Below are 24,699 nucleotides of genomic sequence, written 5' to 3'. Positions count from 1 at the left end.
TATCAAATGAGTATGATGGGAGAACTTAGCTATTTTCTGGGACTTCAAGTCAAGCAAAATGGAGAAGGTATTTTCATAAATCAATCCAAGTACACCAGAAATTTACTGAAGAAATCTGGAATGCAAGATTGTTCAACTGCATCCACTCACATGGCCACTACAACCAAGTTAGATAAAGATACTGGTTCATCAGTAGATATTACTAACTACAGAGGTATGATTGGCTCTTTACTCTATTTAACTGCAAGTAGACTGGATATCATGTATGTTACCTGTCTTTGTGTAAGATTTCAGGCAAATCCAAGAGAACCTCGTCTAATAGTTGTGAAAAGAATTTTCAAGTACCTCAAGGGTATAGCTGATCTAGGATGGTTTCTTGGTTTAGCAAGAAACAAAAATCAATTTCCACATCAACTGCAGAAGCAGAATATATTGCTGCAGGAAGCTGTTGTGCACAGATTCTTTGGATGAAGAATCAGTTACCGGATTATGGGTTAGAATTTTCTAAAATACCTATTTACTGTGATAATCAAAGTGCTATTGCTATAATAGGTAATCCAGTTCAACACTCAATGACAAAGCACATCAACATTAGGTACCATTTCATAAGGGAACATTTAATGGAAGGTACAGTGGAATTGCATTTTGTTTCAGCAGATCAACAACTAGCAGATATCTTCACAGAACCACTATGTGAAGCTACTTTTACAAGAATGGTAAATGAACATGGAATGGTTTCATGTTCTTTCTCAAAAGCTGCTTAGTTTTTGTTCTCATGCATCATACTTAATGATCAGTGTTTACAGATTGTATTATCTTCATGTAATCTGTGCTTAAATTATAATACATTAAATACTGATTGTTATCTGATGTGGATCTATATACTCTGATAGTGTTTTGAATGTTCTGTGAATATTCAATCCAATGAGGATAACTGTGCTAGATGCGGATCTAGTAGTCTTTAACATACTAGGAATCCCATGTTTGAATTAGTTATTTATATGGAAATTCATTAACACAAGCAAATTCTGATTTTGAGCTTAGTTAAATTTACTTTGTGTATCTTACTTTGTGTATCTTATTACTAAGTCACAAACTAGATTATTGTTTCTTATCTGTTAAATTCTGATGTCAGTAAATCTTAAGGATGAACCACATGCTTGATAAGCCTCACTTATCAAAAGAAAAGAAAAGAAAATTGAAGTCAGGTACTCCTTTGAGATCTAGAGTAAAGATGTGGAAGGGAAGACCCAAGTGCATTGCTGGTATTAAGTAATATGCATTAGAAAAGCAAATAAATTTTTCTTGGTGACTTTTCACATTTTCTGATTACTGGAGAAATACTCTGATAATAGCATAAATTCTGATAGCAGTTGTGACTCACTTACACTGAGAAGTCACTGTAAAAAGGAATTTCAAAAGATGCATAAAATAAGCACAAACAGTTGAAGTGGATTCTTTCATAAATTTATTCTATAGTAGACTTCATTATTAATGACAGATTTTAAGCACTTTTCTTAGTTATGCCTTATTTCTAAGGTGTACTGAAGTTTATCAGACTTTAATCTTTATCTGATATTTTGCTAATGCACACACTATCACTCCATATGAATGATGAAAATTACTTTGGTGATTAAGTTGTTTAGACAAACAGTTAAGTGTCATATGCATAAATTCTGAGGACAAGTTCTAATGGAAGTTTTGATGATTAAACTCTGAAAAAACAAGTCAGTATTTGTATGAAGAATCACAGATACAAACATTCACTTTTTGAGTACATAAGCCATGTTCTGATGACCGTTAAAATCTTATAATAGTCAAGTTCTGATATTAAATCCTGATGGAAACTCTGATGCTCGTGGCATTATTTATTTACTTGACTTATTTGTGGTAAATACTGTAACGATCATATTTTATCAGAATATAATTAGGTGAGATAAAAGCAGTGATAATCATTTAGTAAGTGGGAAGCATGTTTTCCTTAAAACACTGTATATGCATATTTATTACTGCTTTTTACCCGTGCCCACTAATAATGTTTTGACTAATGATATGCTGCCAGGTGTCTAAAGTTTGTTCTGTTTCAATCATAACAGTCGTCAAAAAGAGAGTATATATATGGGAGTTAAAAGATTTTATAATCTTTTACCTACTTTTCTTTCTCTAATCTCTCTTATTATCTCTCTCTCTCTAATATTCTCTGAAGCTTTTTCTTACAGGACTTTTATCAAACACCTTGTGCACACTCTATTTTCTCACTTATTTCTTACAGAAATGGCACCCAAAGATATCATTTTCAATGGAGCTAAGTTTGTTCCTAACAACTACTTAGCTATTCTCAGCAAGGATGAAGCACCATCAGATGTTCACTTCATCCAAGATTTTATATCTGGAAGTGAGATTGGGTATGCTTTGACCTAACCTGAAGCAATTTCAGGGACTCAGGTGCTGGAGTTCTGGAGGTCGGGAGTTTATAATGATGGTGGTGCTAATGGGTCCCCAAGCTTCATATTTACAACAGGAGAGGATGCACATGTGGTGACTTTGGCTACAGTTCGACAAGCACTCCAATTGCCAGAAAACTGCACTTATTCAACAGTTGAGGAGCCAGCTCTTCAACAACTAATGTCCAATCTGGGCTATGAGAAAAGTTTGTCAAAGCTTCGGCAGTTGAAGAGACCCTACATCAGGAGGGAATGAAGTTTCTTCTTTGACTGTATCACAAGAACCTTTGCAAATAAGTGTTCAAACTTTGATGCAATTCCTATCCTAAGTCAGCAAATTGGGTACGCTCTGATTACTCAATCTCATTTTGATTATGCTAATGCTGTACTAGGATTCATAGGGGATAGGATGACAGAAGATAGAAATACTGTGTATTTTGCTAGATTCTGTCAACTTATTTACAGCTTTTGTAACTCTGATGCACCGCAACTAGCAAGTGAGTTGATTTCACCATTTAAACTTGATAAGAGAGCATTTACTGACTTATTATCTACTGATAATAAGAAAACTGTTCTAAGACCCCTCCAAATTCCACAATCAGTCAAACAGTTTTGTTAGTCCCTTAACAATATAGCAAGAATTACAGAAGGGGGGTTGAATGGAATTCTTGAACCTTTTTCTTGAAATAAAAATGTTCAACTCGATTATGGATATATTTGTTTTGATTAGCACAATGCGGAATGTAAACTTGAATAATTCAAAACATAAGTAATTAAAAATAAGAGTCTTTAAAAACTTTCTGGTGAATTTAAACAATTCCACCAGAGATATATTTAATATATCGAGAGGACTCTGTGTGCAGAGATGCTCACAGCTGCTTACAAAAATAGAACTGCTAAGAACAGAGGAAATGCTAAAGATAGGGCTTACGAAGATTTCTCTGTTGTTGTTTCTTAGCTATCTCAGTTATTTTTCTATTTGCTACTCTCTTGGTTTATATATTACCAAGATTACAAAGTCAAAAGGACTGAACAAATATAAAATCTAACAGTCTTGATCTTTGCTGCTTTTTCGTCCTCTATTACCCAGTTAATGGGCTTCCACAGTGTACTTGTATCCAACTCAACGGCTGTGTGTCAGCTTTCACTGTTCAACTGATGTTTGAATCTTGATATGATCATCTGTCGACTTTCAGATCATCCGTCGATGACTTAATTGATCATCCGTCGACTGCTATGTTAAACATCCGTTGATAATCATTTGATCATCCGTCGAAGCTTTGTTAAGCATCCATTGGTAGCTATTTTGGTCATCCGTCGAAGCTTTGTTAATCATTCGTTGGTAGCTATTTTGTCACTTGACTTCATTTCACTTATACAGAATGTAATAACCCCAATTTTTGAGAAATTTTGAAACCCTTATGAATAGTGTTTTTGCTGAACGAGAAAACTTTTCATGCCACGCTATGTAGGGGTTCTGTTATGGATATTCTGGGATATTATTAGTACTCTATGAAGTATATAAGTGTATGTAAAGATCGTCAGAATCCAATTCCGAACACTTTGGTTTTTCCCGGAAATCCACAAGATACGGAGAGAATTGAGTATAAGGTAACAGGATAAAAAGGATTTAAATTAAAGGATTATAATAAAGGATCATAAAAAGGAATATAATGTGTTGAGAAAGGTTAAGGGAACCTAAGTAATAAGATCCCGGGTATGATCCTTCAAACGATAAACGAGAACGAAAGTTAAGCGAACCGTATAACAGATCAGCGGTCATTAGGCAAACGATTAGGAAGTTAATCAAAGGGATTAGTGGGAATGATGTCATCCAACCAATAGAAAGAGGACAAGGAAGTGAGGATGACATCATGAGCATGACATGGGAAGGAAGGAGGTGTGGTGGCTTTGTAACCACACAAATCCAAGGGCAAGAAGGTAATTGACTAAAGCAAGCACAAAAACCAATCAACCAAGCCAAGTAAAATCATTTTCATCAAAAATCAAAAGCAACCAAGGCTTTGTTCTTCATTGCTCACGGCTTTTCACTATTCAAAAGGCAAGAGAAATTCAAAATCCAAGATCCAAGCTTCCTAAATTGGTAAGATAATTCCCTAATCATCTTCATGCTTAGTTAGGACTATATCATGAGTTTAAGCCATTAATTCCTTCTCAATCTTCTTCATTTAATCAAAGAAGAAGACAATGAATAGTGTTTTCAAGTTTTTAACTTGAACTTTTTCTTGTTTTCTTGAAGATCCAAGCATTCTTAAGACTTCTCAAAGCTTCTTAAGGCTTCCTAGCTCCACCCACCACTTCAAGGAAGGTATACCATCTCCAAACCCTAGATTCCTATATATTATAAGATGATTTTGATTAGTGGGTTGATATTGTAGCTTATTGTTATGATTTAGAGTTTGGGATTTGGAATGGTAGTGAAATGGAATGGTAATTGTTGTGGTTTTGATTTAAAGGAACTTAAGTATGATTAAAGTTAAGTTTAAGCATGAGTATGAATGATTAAATTGAATTGGTTGGGGTTGTTATGATGTGATAAGGATGGATGTTGGTTGTATGTTGGATTTGAGGTTGGTTTGTGGTTGATTTTGTATGGTTTAAAATTTGGAAATCGCGTAAACATAGCCGTCGTAACGTCCGATTTTCTTTGGACTGTTTTTGTGCATAGCATTAGGACCCGAGAACCCCCTGCTAGATTATGACCACTGCCATGATTAGATAGCTCATGTTACGAGCTTCGTTTTGATATGTAGTTCGTTCGATTCCGATGCACGGTTTAGGAGAAACGACCGTTTCAAGTAACGGCGTTTCGCGAACGAAACTTTTTCCCTCGCCTTACTTTGAAACATAGGTTAAAGACCAAAAAGGGTTAATTAATGTATGAAACATTTATGGTAAGTGTGTTAGGCAGTTGGTAAGACATTCGCGAAGGAATCGCTTTAAAACTCATAAAGGTTAAATTATTAAAAATGGTGGAGCCGAGGGTACCCGAGTGACTTAAGCAAATCAGTTAGCGCAAAACAAGCGTTAGAGTCTAAGTTAGTTAAAGTATAGATTTACAAGTGATTTTGGTTTAATTCCAACTTACTTGTTGTTTATAGGTTATCAGACTCGTCCCGAGCCTTTCTCACCCCCAAGTCGCTCAGGCAAGTTTTCTACCCGATATACTGTTGTTGTGATGTAAATATATGTATATGCATTATCTTGTGATAGTGCATGATTGTTATTAGCAAATTTTGCGATATATTGGAGCATGCTGATATGGTATATATGCATGTCTGTTTCATAATCTGGTTATCTATCTGTTGATTTCAATGCTTATAGTTGCATAATACCTATGCTAGAAATAAGCAAGTAGTTGCGTATACCCTTAGTACAGGGGATAAAAGGTGAACATATTTCTAAACCGGGAGTCGATGTTCCCGAGTATATTATATATATATTTATATATATATGGATATAGTTTTTAAAACTATGGATCGAATAAGGTTTATTCGACACCTTTATTTTACTTAATTGAATATTAATTTGAGTATTCATTCGAGGGCTTATGACTCAGTTTATTTTATTATTTGAATATTATTTGAATATTCATTCGAGGGCTTATGACTCAGTTTATTTTATTATTTGAATATTCATTCGAGGGCTTATGACTCAGTTTATTTTATTATTTGAATATTCATTCGAGGACTTATGACTCAGTTTATATTATTATTGAATATTACTTGGATATTCATTTGAGGATGTATGACTCCTTTATTTTATGAATATTATTTATAGTATTCATTCGAGGTATTATGACTCCGCTTATTACTTAATAATATTCTTTATTGTATTAAAGAATAAGGTGTCGATAATCAAACTTATTTTTGATTATTCAAATAAAGATATTACTTTCGTATAAGTATATCTTTGATTATTTGCTATTCATTCAAGTATAAGTTTTCCAACTTCTACCTCAATTATTCTTATGGGAATATTATTTAAATAATAATATTCAGATATTTCTTTCATATCGGGACTGATTTATTTTAATAAATCAGTATTACTCCAAACATTCTTTAAAATGTTTTCGAGTCTTCAAAATGATTTTTAAAAGTTAGAACGGATCCCAAAACTCATTTTTATATTTAAGATCTTCCTTTCAAAGGGGATTTAAATATTCGCTCAAAACCTGGGGAATCCGGCTCAGTGGTGTATTTTATATTCGCAACGAGGTTGCTGTTTTGGTAAATAAATTGATTACTTACCCAACGTTCGGGAAGTAAGTCCATCTATTGAGTCGGCATAAGCAACATGGGCTCAGTGGGCGTCCATGATAGTGTAAGTGGCTCAGTGGGAGTCCGTCAAATGCATAAGTGGCTGAGTGGCAGTCCAGCATAAGGTCCTATTGCGACCAGGGTGATGACCAGTGGGGAATTCGTCCATCTACTAGTAGAAAAGGTTACTAATGGGTATCCTTGCCTGATCAGCAAGATATCTGGTTTATGCCAAAGGTTTTCTTTTCCTTTCCAAAATTCATTGGATGTTTCAAACTCTGTTCATACTTTACATAACAGAGGTTCCAGGAAATGTTTTAGAGATATATATATGTGGATATATATATATCGGGACTAAATAAAGTATCTCATAACTTCATTTCATTCAATAATATTTCAAAGATTGAATCTATTCAAGTCTTAACTTGTGGTCTCATCTATGGGATGTTTTTCTTAAAACTTATAATACTTTGAACGGTGGTAGTTCAAGTAGCTTTATAAATGATATAAGTGTGGTGAAGTATTGGTAACTTCATTCCTTGTTTTTACATTATATCTAGTAAGTAATTATCTTACACACGATAAAGATTATAGTGAGTATCCATTTAGATACTTATATTATTGTTATCACTATGTATTATCTTGCGGGCTGTAAGGCTCACTCTTGCTTTATTTCTTCATCACACAACAACAGTTAGGAGAGATGGCCAGACTCCAGCAGACCCAGCGCAAGCGCGTGGGAAGCGCCCCGCATCTTCCCGTTGATGTTGTAGCTGCTATAGCTGCAGAGGTAGATCTATTGTAGATCAGACCATCTACTTTTGAGAATCAATTATGTATAATTATAACTTGTGGCAGATAATGGCAATTAACTGTAAATTTATCAAGTAATCATTTTGGGTTGTAATAACTTTTAAATTGTGGATTCAAAGACTTGTACTTATTTAAATTTCATCTCTGAGACTATAACGGGTTGTGGTGTGTGTTAGTGTGGGGTCACAGCATAAGGTTATTATTATTAATTAAGTGAAGTGATATTGTGGAAAGAAAGACCGTGACGACCCGGATCCTCGACCCCGGATCTGGGGGTGTTACAGAAATGGTATCAGAGCTAAGCGTTATAAACCTCAGAGATGATGGGACGTTAAGATAATAAGTTAACTAAGATAATAAGAACTCTTGCCAAGTTCATAGTCGGGCTACCTAACGTAGTACTGACAGTTAAAACCCTTATGGGAACCCTTATAAATATCGTGATAGGAGCGTAGTTCGTTATCGTATATGGTAGCGGGACTCCGAACCCTGAGGTTGAGGAGCAACAGTGCGATGATATTTTATTACTAATTGGAGATCGGATTGTGGATCCGATAGAGTGTCCTAACGCAGGACCGGATGATGTTGATATTGAGGATGTAACGGTTGAGGATGTTATCCTAGAAGGGATAGTTGCTGAGAAGGATCCCATAGAGGATCCTGACAAGATTGGATAAAGGACCACTGATGAATTGATGACCATGGTTAGGTCGACTACCAGAGGTAGGATTGGCCGGTCACTACCGGAGGTTCGTTCAAGTTTGTAAAGATAGTAACCCCTTTAACGCGGCTTACTCGTAAGACTGAGAAGTTCGAATGGACAGAGAAATGCGAGAACAGCTTTCAAGAACTGAAGCAGAGGTTGGTGATGGCCCCTATGCTGGCATTGCCGGATGGAAAAGGAGATTTTGTGAAGTGTAGTGACGCTTCGCACAAGGGCTTAGGGTGCGTGCTTATGCAGCACGGTAAGGTAATCGCGTACATGTCAAGACAATTAAGGTAATATGAAATTCGATATCCCCGCCCATGAGCTTAGGCTCGTGGCAATAGTTTTACCCTAAAGATTGGAGGCACTACTTGTATGGAGAGAAGTGCGAGAATTACCTAAGCCATAAGTGCTCTAGTACATTTTCACGTAGAAAGAGCTCAACATATGCCAGAGGAGGCAGTTAGAGCTAATCAAGAATAATGATTGGGAGATTCTTTATCATTCGGGGAAAGCCAATGTGGTGGCTGATGCCCTTAGTAAAAAGGAGAGACTCAAGATGATAATGTCTTTGGGAGAGTTTATAAGAGATTTTGGAAATAGTAGTGAAGGTAACCGGAGCCGGTACCGAAAAGCTGTTTGAGATTGCAATAGAGACCGAATTATTGGAAAAGAGCATACGGTGCCAGAGAAAGGTGATGAATGAAGGCAGAGAGCCAACAAATAAATATGAGATTAATATCGAGAAAGATGATAAGGGAATAATGAGGTATTCTTATAGAATTTGGGTTCCGAAAGTTCAAGAACGTAAGGATGAGAACTTAGATGAGAGCCATAGTTTGAGGAATAAGATTTAGAGCAAACCCTGAACGTGATAGTCAGGGAGGTCGCCATCAAGATAGAAGGAAACCATGACATAATGGAGTGGAAAATGAGGATTTTAAATTAAAAGATGACCCCAATTATGGGGAGTAGGATGAAACATTTCATACTAAGGAAACAGAAAGTCGAGTAAGGAAAGGAGACCCGAGACGGTACTCCTATACGGCAATTCATGGACCTGTCTAAAAAGAACTTAGACTATTATCCCTAACCACCACCCTGAGGAGACACTGCGGTGAGAAATTCTTTCAGGACCTTTAAATCGCTAAGCTCTCAGAGTTCCAAGGAACAAGCTGACCCAGTCGAGGCAAGAGCCTGGCTAAAGGAAACAGAGGAATCATTTGAGATTCTAAATGATTGACGAACCACAAAGGACTGTTTTTATCACTTACCCTCCTAAGAGAGAGACCACCCGCCGGTAAAAGGCCAAGGAAGGCACGGAGCAAGAGATTATAATAAACTGATTTAAGTTCAGTCAATTGTTTTCGGGAAAGTAATTCCCAAAGATAAGGAGATAGTGTAAAAGCTTTAGAGCCAGAACAAAGGCAGACGAGTATGATAAATTATGAATCTAAGTTGTAAAAGTTATCAAGATTCGTTCTGAGGACACGAATCCAGAATGACGGGATGTTTGAAATCAATGCTTATGTTGTGTTGGTTCATGAAATAATGATAAGAGAAAGGAAAATAAAAAGAAATTGAAGTGGAAAGGAATATAACGGCAATAGAGTTTGAGGTATGATAAGGGAGTTGGGTATGAGGAAACCCTAACGACTCGTAGCAATAGAAATAGAAAAGTATGCATTCGTCAGGATGAGGATGATTCAACATAAGTTAAAATTGATGGTTGAGGGCATAAGAGATACATATAGTTTATCCCCTGTAAGTTGGGAGGATTCGAGGAAACCTTGAGATAATTCGAAGGATAAATAATGAGACGCGGATAGACTAAGGGGATAAGGAAGTAAGAAATTAGGAAAAAATTGGATGAAGGAAGTGACCTTCAAGAAGGAAATGTAAGACCGGTGGCTTGATACCCAGAAAGGGAGACGCCAGGTATGAAAGATATCCCAACATTGAGATGACTGTTGAGATAAACAACAAAAGTAAATAAGGAATTATTAAGAAGAAGTTCACGTTGAACACGACCAATATCTTCCAGAACATCCTTGTTATCGTTACCAAATTAGGCAAGACAAGCGGATAACCGTTGTTATCTTTTGGAGGCCATATGGATTGACCTCAATTTGAATAAGGATGCTATTATGAAATTAGGTATAGACTATCGAGGTGGGAATGATGAATATGATAATCTATCAAGGAAATATGACTTGATTTATTCGTGGAAGGATGCAGGTACCTTTTAAAGGTGGAATTAAGGATAGAACATTGGTAACTTAAAATGAATCCTAGGGGACTGCATAAAGGTTGGCATGTCACCCTTAATAGGGACAGTATGAGTTTTGATAGTATGATTGGGAAAGGGTTAAGGTAACAACAACCTTTAAGAATCAGTGGAGAAATTTTGCAGAAGTATATAGACAATGGTTCTACAATTAGTAAATGGTATTGTGATATGCCCTGTATCTAGGGAATACAGGAGGAACGATTGAAGGATAACCTTAGAGGTTTTATAAGGAAAAAGGTAATATTCAAAATTCTCAAGAATAGAAATGTGGATAAAGGAAATATGACGTAATTATAATGATGCCAAGTGGGGCACGTGTTAAACCACGAGAAAGTATGGATCGAACCAGTAATGGTCGAAATTGTTCAGGGCAATTAGGACTTAAGATAAAAAAAAAATGTTCTAAGTATGATTGAGAGTCAGTCTTGACAGTGATTAGCCTCTAAAGACTGAGGCAATAACTTATGGAAAAATGGTGATATTTTTTTTTTCCCATCTGATTTTAAGGAAAACATCTTCACTCAAGCAGTGATCGGAAATAAGGTAGAAAATTTATTTGGAGGTGGTTAAAATGACATTGACTGTAAGGAACTATTACTATCAGGAAAGGCCAAAGAGGTAGCCGACACTTTAAAGGTAAGAGGATAATTATAGGCACTTGTGCCAAAGGAATACAGTGATGATGGTTAAAACTGTGAAGGTTGTATTATGGTTTGGAAGATTGACATTCCTTCTGATGACTGTGCAATACCCAACCGTAATAGTAGTTAGTAAAGGTTTAATTCGTGTAATCGCCATGAGCGGGCTATCTATCTCAGAAGATACTATCTTGAGATAAGCCAGGACCATAGTTCAAAAAGGACTAAACAAACCTTTGAGTTAAGTCTTCTATTGAAGGTATATGATTAAGAATGGTATTAACCTGCTATCGTTGCTTTGAGCGAAACTCTTCTGCAAATTTTATCTGCTTCATGTCATGAAAGTACGTCAGAGTTTGGAGTGTTCTTCATGAATTGTGATTGGTGGTTATGTTAACTCCTTAGGAGAATTAGATACGAGATGTATGGACTCCGTATGGTTAGTTATTAAGACTTCATGGAAAATGAATGACTACAGTAGGTCAGTGGTGGACCTTAGTAAGGCAGCAATGATTCTGCGAGTAGTGAGCTGATTACAACCGTGAGAGTTGTATTGGAATGGGTGTTGAGATTGAGTACCACTAATCGGGTAGTGGTAGTGTATAAGTTATCATTGATAGACTAATTAAGTAGAGTATCTACCTAGTGAATTATTATTCTTCCTTATCAATAGAGAGTCGTATTATTATACGAGGAAGGTTGCAGTGCAAGCATAGAATTCTAGTAACGGTGAGGTCTAGAATGAGATCCCAGATTTGATTTTCGATATCGAGGGAGTTTCAAAGGTGATTGTGTATAAGCTCGAGGAAGAGCATGGGTCCATAGAATGATGGACGGGATAGCGAAAATATTTAGGCACGTGAAATGCGATGCTATAACACTTGATGTTGATATAAATACATATATGTTTTGTTCTTCTATGACAAACCTCTATAGTTCAGAGGTAGATTCCAAGCCAGATATTTTATGGCAATAAATTTTTTTATGAATATACAATTCTCTTCAATTCGTTCTTTTCTCTTCTTTTCATTTCATGTAAGCTGAGGAGAACAACCCTTCCAGAAGGGGAGGTATTGCTGAATGACTATCTATCTGTGTGATAGAAGCCGAGTAGGATACCAGCTATTGTTTAATTGCTTGTCAAGTACTAAAGGCTGGCCACCTTCTGTACTAACTATGCGATATAACAAGTGTTCATGATCATAGTGATCTCTCAACAAATTCCTTTACTTCTATTTGATTGATCAAATTTTGGAAAATAGAAACAACTGAAAAAGGAGTAATAAAGTGGTGGTAGTATGCGGAATGGAAACACATTCGTGATACTAAGGTTGACGTGGTTATTAAAAGGTTATAGAACGCTAACGAGCAAAAGTATAACCCGTATAATATTAGGAACGGAAGGTAGTAGCGATTACGAACTGGAAAAGAATGGGTATTAAGAAGCAAAAGCTATAAATCTAGAAGCTATACTGAGAGTCTGTGCAATAGACTTGAAAGAAATTGGAATGATCACATAACGCGGATTGAGTTTTCTTACGACAATAGATCATATGTCATTATCGAGATGTCGCCTTATGAGATCCTTGAGGGAAGACAATGTCGATCTCCCTTATGTTAGGATGAAGTTGTAGAGCGCAAGATGCTCGGACCCGCAGTAGTCCAAAGGACCAAGGATATGATAGATCTAATCAGAGGACGGCTGGTAGTAGCCCAAGATGGACATGATAAGTATGTTGATTTGACACGAAAGGATAAAGAGTATGAAATAGGGGACCTAGTAATGATATAGGTATCCCTTGGAAAGGATTGATGAGGTTCGGAAAGAAAGGAAAGCTAAGTCTACAATTCGTTGGATCCTTGGATATATTAAGACGTTTGGGAAGTTAGCATATGAGCTAGCCCTAACCCCGAACATGTAGCAGGTCGTAACGTGTTTCACGTATCAATGTTAAGGAAGTGTAATTCAGATGCCAGATAAATAGAGGCATATGAGCGCATAGATATGCAACCCGACGTAACCTATATGGAGCAACCAGGAAGGGTTATAGAGTAAAAAGGAACAAGTGCTTAGGAGAAGGATTATCAAACTAGGCAGAGTTTGGTGGTAGAACCACAATGTGGGAAAATTGACTCGAGAGTTAGAAAGTGTAATGCTAAGAAAGTATCCCCATTTGTTTTCTATCTGATTCCGGGACGGAATCCTTTTAAGGAGGGGAGACTGTAATAACCCCAATTTTTGAGAAATTTTGAAACCCTTATGAATAGTGTTTTTGCTGAACGAGAAAACTTTTCATGCCACGCTATGTAGGGGTTCTGTTATGGATATTCTGGGATGTTATTAGTACTCTATGAAGTATATAAGTGTATGTAAAGATCGTCAGAATCCAATTCCGAACACTTTGGTTTTTCCCGAAAATCCACAAGATACGGAGAGAATTGAGTATAAGGTAACAGGATAAAAAGGATTTAAATTAAAGGATTATAATAAAGGATCATAAAAAGGAATATAATGTGTTGAGAAAGGTTAAGGGAACCTAAGTAATAAGATCCCGGGTATGATCCTTCAAACGATAAACGAGAACGAAAGTTAAGCGAACCGTATAACAGATCAGCGGTCATTAGGCAAACGATTAGGAAGTTAATCAAAGGGATTAGTGGGAATGATGTCATCCAACCAATAGAAAGAGGACAAGGAAGTGAGGATGACATCATGAGCATGACATGGGAAGGAAGGAGGTGTGGTGGCTTTGTAACCACACAAATCCAAGGGCAAGAAGGTAATTGACTAAAGCAAGCACAAAAACCAATCAACCAAGCCAAGTAAAATCATTTTCATCAAAAATCAAAAGCAACCAAGGCTTTGTTCTTCATTGCTCACGGCTTTTCACTATTCAAAAGGCAAGAGAAATTCAAAATCCAAGATCCAAGCTTCCTAAATTGGTAAGATAATTCCCTAATCATCTTCATGCTTAGTTAGGACTATATCATGAGTTTAAGCCATTAATTCCTTCTCAATCTTCTTCATTTAATCAAAGAAGAAGACAATGAATAGTGTTTTCAAGTTTTTAACTTGAACTTTTTCTTGTTTTCTTGAAGATCCAAGCATTCTTAAGACTTCTCAAAGCTTCTTAAGGCTTCCTAGCTCCACCCACCACTTCAAGGAAGGTATACCATCTCCAAACCCTAGATTCCTATATATTATAAGATGATTTTGATTAGTGGGTTGATATTGTAGCTTATTGTTATGATTTAGAGTTTGGGATTTGGAATGGTAATGAAATGGAATGGTAATTGTTGTGGTTTTGATTTAAAGGAACTTAAGTATGATTAAAGTTAAGTTTAAGCATGAGTATGAATGATTAAATTCAATTGGTTGGGGTTGTTATGATGTGATAAGGATGGATGTTGGTTGTATGTTGGATTTGAGGTTGGTTTGTGGTTGGTTTTGTATGGTTTAAAATTTGGAAATCGCGTAAACATAGCCGTCGTAACGTCCGATTTTCTTTGGACTGTTTTTGTGCATAGCATTAGGACCCGAGAACCCCCTGCTAGATTATGACCACTGCCATGATTAGATAGCTCATGTTACGAGCTTCGTTTTGATATGTAGTTCGTTCGATTCCGATGCACGGTTTAGGAGAAACGACCGTTTCAAGTAACGGCGTTTCGCGAACGAAACTTTTTCCCTCGCCTTACTTTGAAACATAGGTTAAAGACCAAAAAGGGTTAATTAATGTATGAAACATTTATGGTAAGTGTGTTAGGCAGTTGGTAAGACATTCGCGAAGGAATCGCTTTAAAACTCGTAAAGGTTAAATTATTAAAAATTGTGGAGCCGAGGGTACCCGAGTGACTTAAGCAAATCAGTTAGCGCAAAACAAGCGTTAGAGTCTAAGTTAGTTAAAGTATAGATTTACAAGTGATTTTGGTTTAATTCCAACTTACTTGTTGTTTATAGGTTATCAGACTCGTCCCGAGCCTTTCTCACCCCCAAGTCGCTCAGGCAAGTTTTCTACCCGATATACTGTTGTTGTGATGTAAATATATGTATATGCATTATCTTGTGATAGTGCATGATTGTTATTAGCAAATTTTGCGATATATTGGAGCATGCTGATATGGTATATATGCATGTCTGTTTCATAATCTGGTTATCTATCTGTTGATTTCAATGCTTATAGTTGCATAATACCTATGCTAGAAATAAGCAAGTAGTTGCGTATACCCTTAGTACAGGGGATAAAAGGTGAACATATTTCTAAACCGGGAGTCGATGTTCCCGAGTATATTATATATATATATTTATATATATATGGATATAGTTTTTAAAACTATGGATCGAATAAGGTTTATTCGACACCTTTATTTTACTTAATTGAATATTAATTTGAGTATTCATTCGAGGGCTTATGACTCAGTTTATTTTATTATTTGAATATTATTTGAATATTCATTCGAGGGCTTATGACTCAGTTTATTTTATTATTTGAATATTCATTCGAGGGCTTATGACTCAGTTTATTTTATTATTTGAATATTCATTCGAGGACTTATGACTCAGTTTATATTATTATTGAATATTACTTGGATATTCATTTGAGGATGTATGACTCCTTTATTTTATGAATATTATTTATAGTATTCATTCGAGGTATTATGACTCCGCTTATTACTTAATAATATTCTTTATTGTATTAAAGAATAAGGTGTCGATAATCAAACTTATTTTTGATTATTCAAATAAAGATATTACTTTCGTATAAGTATATCTTTGATTATTTGCTATTCATTCAAGTATAAGTTTTCCAACTTCTACCTCAATTATTCTTATGGGAATATTATTTAAATAATAATATTCAGATATTTCTTTCATATCGGGACTGATTTATTTTAATAAATCAGTATTACTCCAAACATTCTTTAAAATGTTTTCGAGTCTTCAAAATGATTTTTAAAAGTTAGAACGGATCCCAAAACTCATTTTTATATTTAAGATCTTCCTTTCAAAGGGGATTTAAATATTCGCTCAAAACCTGGGGAATCCGGCTCAGTGGTGTATTTTATATTCGCAACGAGGTTGCTGTTTTGGTAAATAAATTGATTACTTACCCAACGTTCGGGAAGTAAGTCCATCTATTGAGTCGGCATAAGCAACATGGGCTCAGTGGGCGTCCATGATAGTGTAAGTGGCTCAGTGGGAGTCCGTCAAATGCATAAGTGGCTGAGTGGCAGTCCAGCATAAGGTCCTATTGCGACCAGGGTGATGACCAGTGGGGAATTCGTCCATCTACTAGTAGAAAAGGTTACTAATGGGTATCCTTGCCTGATCAGCAAGATATCTGGTTTATGCCAAAGGTTTTCTTTTCCTTTCCAAAATTCATTGGATGTTTCAAACTCTGTTCATACTTTACATAACAGAGGTTCCAGGAAATGTTTTAGAGATATATATATATCGGGACTAAATAAAGTATCTCATAACTTCATTTCATTCAATAATATTTCAAAGATTGAATCTATTCAAGTCTTAACTTGTGGTCTCATCTATGGGATGTTTTTCTTAAAACTTATAATACTTTGAACGGTGGTAGTTCAAGTAGCTTTATAAATGATATAAGTGTGGTGAAGTATTGGTAACTTCATTCCTTGTTTTTACATTATATCTAGTAAGTAATTATCTTACACACGATAAAGATTATAGTGAGTATCCATTTAGATACTTATATTATTGTTATCACTATGTATTATCTTGCGGGCTGTAAGGCTCACTCTTGCTTTATTTCTTCATCACACAACAACAGTTAGGAGAGATGGCCAGACTCCAGCAGACCCAGCGCAAGCGCGTGGGAAGCGCCCCGCATCTTCCCATTGATGTTGTAGCTGCTATAGCTGCAGAGGTAGATCTATTGTAGATCAGACCATCTACTTTTGAGAATCAATTATGTATAATTATAACTTGTGGCAGATAATGGCAATTAACTGTAAATTTATCAAGTAATCATTTTGGGTTGTAATAACTTTTAAATTGTGGATTCAAAGACTTGTACTTATTTAAATTTCATCTCTGAGACTATAACGGGTTGTGGTGTGTGTTAGTGTGGGGTCACAGCATAAGGTTATTATTATTAATTAAGTGAAGTGATATTGTGGAAAGAAAGACCGTGACGACCCGGATCCTCGACCCCGGATCTGGGGGTGTTACACAGAATTACAAGACATTGCTTATGTACAGTTAATCAACCTATTCTGCATATCTAGTTAAAGTCAACATGACTTATATGCTACTCCAGATTCTATACAAAGGTGCATACAACACTGTGCTACAAACTTATTATTACATAAGCTACTCACTCGATGGATAATAAGTTAATCATCCGTCGGGACTATAATGAGTTATCCGTCGGGACTATAATTCTTATCCGTCGAGTGCTACATTGTATCACTAAGTAAAATCTACTTAGATGTTTTGTTTAGGTAATCATCAAGTACACAACATATTCACAACAATCTCCCCCAATTTATGTCTACTGGAATTGTAGCCATAAATTACGAGATACTTGATGATAACAAAACATCCTAAACATATATCTTTAAAGATAAGTAGATAAAACTGAAAGTGCTTCAATTTAAACAAAAATGTACAAGGTTTGGCTCACAGTCAGTTCAAGATGCTCCTCTAGTCTGAGCAGATTTTTCTAGATTCTTGAAGGTCTGGATCTTCTTCCAAGCATTCTGTTGTTTTCTTCAATTTGATTCTGGAACTGTCTGTGGAATTCTAATTCATCAGATTCTGAGAGATCTAACATTTCTTGCATTTCCCAGAGAGTCTCATTGCTAGAGATACTCAATTGGTCTTCTAATATGAAGAATCTTCTCACACCCTTGTCATCCATGAATTCCATCAGCCAGTAGGGCCTTAGATGCACTCTTCTCCCTGTGTATGGGATGATAAGAGTTTTGGGTAGTGCATCTTTGGCTCTAACACTCCTTAGCTCTTCAATCTTCTTCAATACTAATCTTCTTGCAGTTACATTGAACCCAAAGTTTTTCTTGAAGGATGAATAGACTTTGATCAACTCAGCTTGGCTTTCTTGAAGTATCCTGTGAAGAGGCCACTGAATCTCCCTTCCCCCTTTGTACTTGAACACCAACCTTTTAGGTAGGTTTTTGTATGCATCAATTGCCCTTACCTCATCCAGCTCCTCCAGATAAAGGTTTAGATCTGAGAATTCTTTGATGTCACACAAGTACAAGTAGTCTCCCCTGTTGACCTTGGGTTGAGCTTTGACTACTGACTTGGATTTGAGAGGTGACAGCTTCACTTTCTTGACTGCCCTTGATTTTGTCCTTCTTGGCTTAGTAAGAATTGGCAAGTTGAAATCAGGAATTAGTAATTTATCCCACTCTATTGGCTCATCCTTTGGCACAATAGGCTCTCCATGTATGTTCCTGTAGGGGTCCACCACCCTTATGTCTTCAAACACCACAGAGGGCTTTGATGCTTGAGTTTCAGCTTGAGTGGATTCCTTTGGAAATTGATCTTCCAATTCCTTGTCAACAACATCCAACTTTCTTTTTGTTCTTTTAGCCAGTTCTTTCTTTCTTGGGGATTTCTTCTGTTCTTCAATCTTCTTCTCTGATTCAGTAGCTTGAGATGGTTGAGAGGGAATTTGTTGAGAAGAATTCACAGCCTGTAGCTTGGCCAAGATAGCAAACTGTTCTTTCTTTTGTTTAGACTTCTTTGCATCTAGAGCAGCTTGCCTCTTTTCCTGCTTCAATCTGGCTTTTTCTTCTTCCTTTGCATGAGCAAATTGTGGATGTCCAGCTACCACACAAATTTCCTTCCCATTTCTGAATATCTTTGCAATTCTCTTTCTTGAGGCTGAATCAGCTGGATCTTTGTAGAGGAGAATAGATCTTGACAGAAGCTTCTTTTCATCAGGCTTGGGTGTCTCATACACAGAATCCATAGGGTTCTTCAAAGATAACTTTGGATAGTTTGCCCTTGGTTTAAGAATTATCTCAGCCTTTGTAGTCTTGATGCAGGAAGATTGTCCTTTCTCCAGATAGTTCATGCTCATCTCATTCACATTGATTGGCTTGACATGAGAGTGATGGATGGTTGACTGATCTGGTTCCTTGACTAATTGAAACTTTTTCTGTATTTCCTCATCAATCTTTTTCCAGTTGATTAGAGTCAACTCTCCTTTATCAGCATCTTTCAAATTTGCTGCTGCTGCATTTATAAGATCTATACCATCTGCAACTGGTGGCTTGGAGATAGTAATTGAAGGTACAATTACTTTGCTGATTTGAACTAGAAGTTTCTCCCCCTCAGTTGGTCCTTTCTCCCCCTTACTTGATTCTCTCTCCCCCTTTTTGTTATCATCAAGTGGAGGAGTTAGGCCTTGTGCTTTAGCCAGTTGCATAAGAAGATTTGTCTGAGTCTGTTGATTTTGAAGAAGTAGAGCCACTGAATTCTCAATAACCTGAACTATGTTCTCCAGCTTGGCTATCTTCTTGTCAGAATCTGATTCTCTCCTTAATCTTAGTAATAGATCATGCATGGTACCATATGGCATTATTGAATCCAGCTTCTCAGAGTTACATGTCTTTAAGTCAACTATCTCCTTTTTCAATTCATCCACACTGAGATTCTGTCTTGAGTATTAGATCTTCATTAAATGTAAAGAGTCTAGGTGAACTTGAAGAACAGCCTTGGTACCAGCATCTGAAGCTTCCTGAAGGGCCTGCTGAATAGCTATTACTTGTTTTACCAAAGACACCTCAAATTGCCCTGGTAAAAATTCCTTTGCCCATGCCCATTTAGGTAAATTGAAAGCAGAACTTGGGCCTTCAGCTCCCCCTAAGTTCATGCTTCCATCCAAAGAACCAGAGTCATCATCATCAGAATTTACTCCAAATTCTTCAGATGGCTCTCCAGCTTGAGAAGGCATTCTGTTCACAGCAGCTTTATCTCTTTGAAGAGATTCTGTGGTGTGCACTAAATTCAAAGTCTGCTCTGCCTCCACATTGCCCTGAGCAGCCAACAGTTGATAGGCTGAAACAGGGTGAGTAAAAGTGTCAGCATCCAAGGAAATGTTATCAATTACAGCTTTGTAATGTTGCTGAAATTGTCTTTCCTTTTCAGCATCATCCACAATCATTGACTCACTAGCAATGGCTGGTTCCATCCTTATTTCTCCAGTACCTGCCTTTCTCTCATATTCTCTCTTTTGTTGCATCAGGGTCTCACCCTGGCTCCCCACCCTCACACCCTCACCTTCACCTACTAAGGTGAGACTCCTCTCACTCACTTTTGCCAATCCTGAATGAATGGATTGCTGAGATTCACTCTTTTTCTCTCCTTTTGCCTGGGAGCAACCCAGCCTCTCACTCAATGCACTCTCCTCTCTCAATCCTAAGAGTGATTGTATTACCACCAAATCTTCTGCACTTGAAATTATTGAAGTTTGAAGTTGTGCAGGGACACTCGACGGATAAGTGATATCCGTCGGGTGAGTGGTATAGCTATCCGACGGATAACTGCTGTTAAGCTTATCCATCGGGATACAATCACTACTCGACGGATGAGCAATATCCATTGAGAGAGTAGAAATGAATGAGGTGGGAAGAGAAACTATTGTTGACTCTGTGTTGATTGAAGTTATTTGAGGCACAGATGTCACAATAGAATCAGAAAGAATTGGCAAGTGAGCCAACAAATCATCTAAAAGATGATGCTCACTTGCACTAGATTTTGGCTTCCCCAACAGAGTTAAAGAAGGGGAATCAGGAATTGAAGTGTTTATCATGTCCACTTCCAGTGAGTTAGTTGGTGAGTATTGTGTTTCTATGGTTCTATTATGAGAGATTTTGGCTGTGACTCCACATTTATTGGAGCCACATCAATCTGAATTTGAGAAGGTGCAGGGACTGTGTCTTTAGCACCAGTTTGCACTAAGTGTGTGCCCTGTGCATCCCCAGTTGTTTTGGATTTCTTCTTTCTAGTGTAGGTTTGGTGTGAGCTTGTGTCCCTAACCCTCTTGGCCTGTGCTCTTGGATGAGAGCTTTGTTCAATAGCCACATCCTTTTGGGAGGATGCAGCTAGAAGTGAGCTTTTGTCCTTTTTAAGCACTACAGTTTGTTGGGAAACTGCAGTGTGGCTAGGCTGGGATTCACTCAACTCTCCAACCTTATCCTTGGGGTTTCTTTGATGTTCACCCCTTCCTTCACCTATCTTACCCTCCTTCACACTCCCCTCTTTGGTTTTGGTAGATTTTTGAACTGATACCTTTTGAGAGATACCAGAGGGGGTTTTCTTTGATTTGGATTTAGAAATTGCAGTTGTTTTGGCAGCTTTGGTAGGCAACTGTTTGGTCATTGTCACAGTTGCCATAGCTATGCCTGAAGTCAAAGAAATAGAAGAGATTGGAATAGTTGAGGGTCTGGATGAACTTACCTGACTTACCTGAGATGTCAACATTACAGGAAAATAGAACATTGACACATCCTTGTGATGGTTGGCTCTGTTCAAGTCTGCAATGATTCTTCTCTCTTGAACCCAACAAGCTAATTTGTTGTTTGGGTTCTCAAGTTCAATCTCTTGACAAAGATGGTTAGCCAAAAGCATAAAAAATCTAGCATAGTAAATATTCTTTCCTCTTTTGGCTAAGTCACCTAGTTTAAAACCTAACTCATACACAACAAGGTCACTGAAATTGTAATATTTGTCTGTAACTAGCATGTATAGCATGTTAAGCATGGAAATGTTCACAGAATCAAAATTACTGATTTTTCCAGAAAAGACTTTAGTTACTATATCACACAAGTAACTCCATTCCTTCCTAAGACCTAGTCTTCTAATTTCACTTAGTTTTGCAGTAGGAAGTGCATAATGAATGGAATTGAGCATATTGACAATATCAGTGTCAGGGTGTGGTGCAGTTACATTATCATCAGGAATCTTGAAACATGCTTTTATTACATCACTATTGATACAGAAATCATTACCTTTGATGGTCAGAGTGATTGTTTTGTCAGTAGAGTTGTAGATTGCTGTTGTCCACATCTCCTCAACAACTTCACAATAAATTATGGGTGATTCCAACATTGCAAAACTTAACTTGCAGTTTTTCACGAAGTCCATCATCTTATGATAGTCTTCAGATTGTTGAATCCCCTTATTGACCAAAGCAGTGAAGTTGTTCTTCTCATAGATGAACTCAGTCTGTGACATGATCTTTACTACGGGTGCCATTGTTATAGAAGAAAAGCTTGAAGAGAAAGAGGATTTTTGCTTGAGAGAGAATGAAATAACACAGTTGAATTTGAGAGTGATAAAAGAAAATGATTAGAATGAAATAAGCTTTTATACTTTACTCAAAATCAACGGATAAAAATAATAAAGAGAAGTAAATTACCCAAAAGAAATTGCCTAAAACAGCTGTTTTAAAATAAACTGTAAAAATTCTACCCATTATCCGTCGTGTAGTGCTTACAAACTGTAAGTATACTCGATGGATAATGTTCAGGGAATTAACGGTTAAGATTTAGACACTTCGACGGATGAGGATAAACTGTTATCCGTCGAGCTTTAAATACTCCAGAAAAGTAATTAATTTTTATTTACAATTTGTATATCGACGGATGACTCAACCCGATGGATAATGGTCATCCGTCGAGATACAAATTTTGACTCACTTACCAACCTAGAAAAGGTGGATTCATCCAGTGGCTTGGTAAAAATATCTGCAAGTTGCTTCTCACTTGGAACAAAATGTAACTCTACAGTACCATTCATTACATGTTCCCTTATGAAATGGTACTTGATGTCTATATGCTTTGTTCTTGAATGTTGCACTGGATTTTCAGTGATGGCAATTGCACCTGTGTTGTCACAGAAAATAGGAATCCTTTCAACTTGCAAACCATAGTCTAGCAATTGATTTTTCATCCATAAAATCTGTGCACAGCAACTGCCAGCAGCAATATATTCAGCTTCAGCTGTAGAAGTAGAAACTGAATTTTGCTTTTTACTGAACCAGGACACAAGCTTGTCTCCTAAAAATTGACAGGTTCCTGTTGTGCTTTTTCTATCAATTCTGCAACCTGCATAATCTGCATCTGAATAACCAGTTAGATCAAAACCAGAATCTCTAGGATACCAAATGCCAAGGTTTGGTGTTCCTTTGAGATATCTGAAAATTCTCTTAATAACTATCAAATGAGACTCTCTAGGATCAGCCTGAAATCTAGCACATAAACATGTAGCAAACATTATATCTGGCCTACTAGCTGTTAAGTATAGAAGTGAGCCAACCATGCCTCTATAACTTGAAATATCCACAGACTTTTCAGTAGTGTTTAGTTCAAGCTTAGTTGCAGTGGCCATGGGAGTTTTTGCAGATGTGCAATCCATTAGATCAAACTTCTTTAAAAGATCAAAAATATATTTAGTTTGACTAATGAATATTCCATCACTAACTTGCTTAACTTGTAAACCAAGAAAGTAAGTTAGTTCTCCCATCATACTCATTTCATACTTGCTTTGCATCAGTTTGGCAAACTTTTTACAAAGTTTCTCATCTGTAGAGCCAAAAATAATATCATCTACATAAATTTGAACAAGAATGCTAGAGCCATTCACATTTCTGAAAAATAAAGTTTTATCTACAGTACCTCTTGTGAAGTGATTTTCCAAAAGGAACTTTGATAAAGTGTCATACCAGGCTCTAGGTGCTTGCTTCAGTCCATAAAGTGCTTTCAGTAGATAATAGACATACTCTGGGAAATTTGGATCTTCAAAGCCAGGAGGTTGACTTACATACACTTCTTCCTCCAAATCTCCATTCAGAAAGGCACTTTTGACATCCATTTGATAGACCTTGAAATTGGCATGGGCTGCATAGGCTAAGAAGATTCTGATGGCTTCAAGTCTTGCAACAGGAGCAAATGTTTCATCAAAATCTATTCCTTCTTGCTGACAATAGCCTTTAGCAACCAATCTTGCTTTGTTCCTTACTACTATGCCATTTTCATCCATCTTATCTTTGAATACCCATTTGGTGTCTATTGGATTCTTTCCTGTAGGCTTGGGTACCAGCTTCCATACTTTATTCCTTTTAAATTAGTTTAGCTCCTCCTGCACATCTAAAATCCAATCAGGATCTAACAAGGCTTCTTCTACCTTCTTTGGTTCTTCCTTAGACAGGAAGCTACTGTATAAACATTCTTCTTGAGTTGCCTTACCAACATTGTCGAATTTGAGGCTCTCATGGTAATCTCCATCTTTTAGTCCTTCAATCTTTTTATCATCAAACACAACATGTATAGATTTAGCAACAATGTTAGTTCTTAGATTGTAGACTCTATATGCCTTACCAACATCATATCCCACAAAAATTCCTTCATCTACTTTAGCATCAAACTTCCCATTTTGATCAGTTTGATTTCTCAGAATATAGCATTTACAGCCAAAGACATGAAGAAAGTTCAGAGTTGGCTTCTTGTTCTTGAACAATTGATA

Source organism: Apium graveolens, chromosome 2 (genome assembly GCF_009905375.1).
Source record: "Apium graveolens cultivar Ventura chromosome 2, ASM990537v1, whole genome shotgun sequence".
Taxonomy (NCBI): Eukaryota; Viridiplantae; Streptophyta; class Magnoliopsida; order Apiales; family Apiaceae; genus Apium; species Apium graveolens.
The sequence above is the reverse complement of the archived record's forward strand: the minus strand, read 5'-3'. Positions refer to the sequence as shown.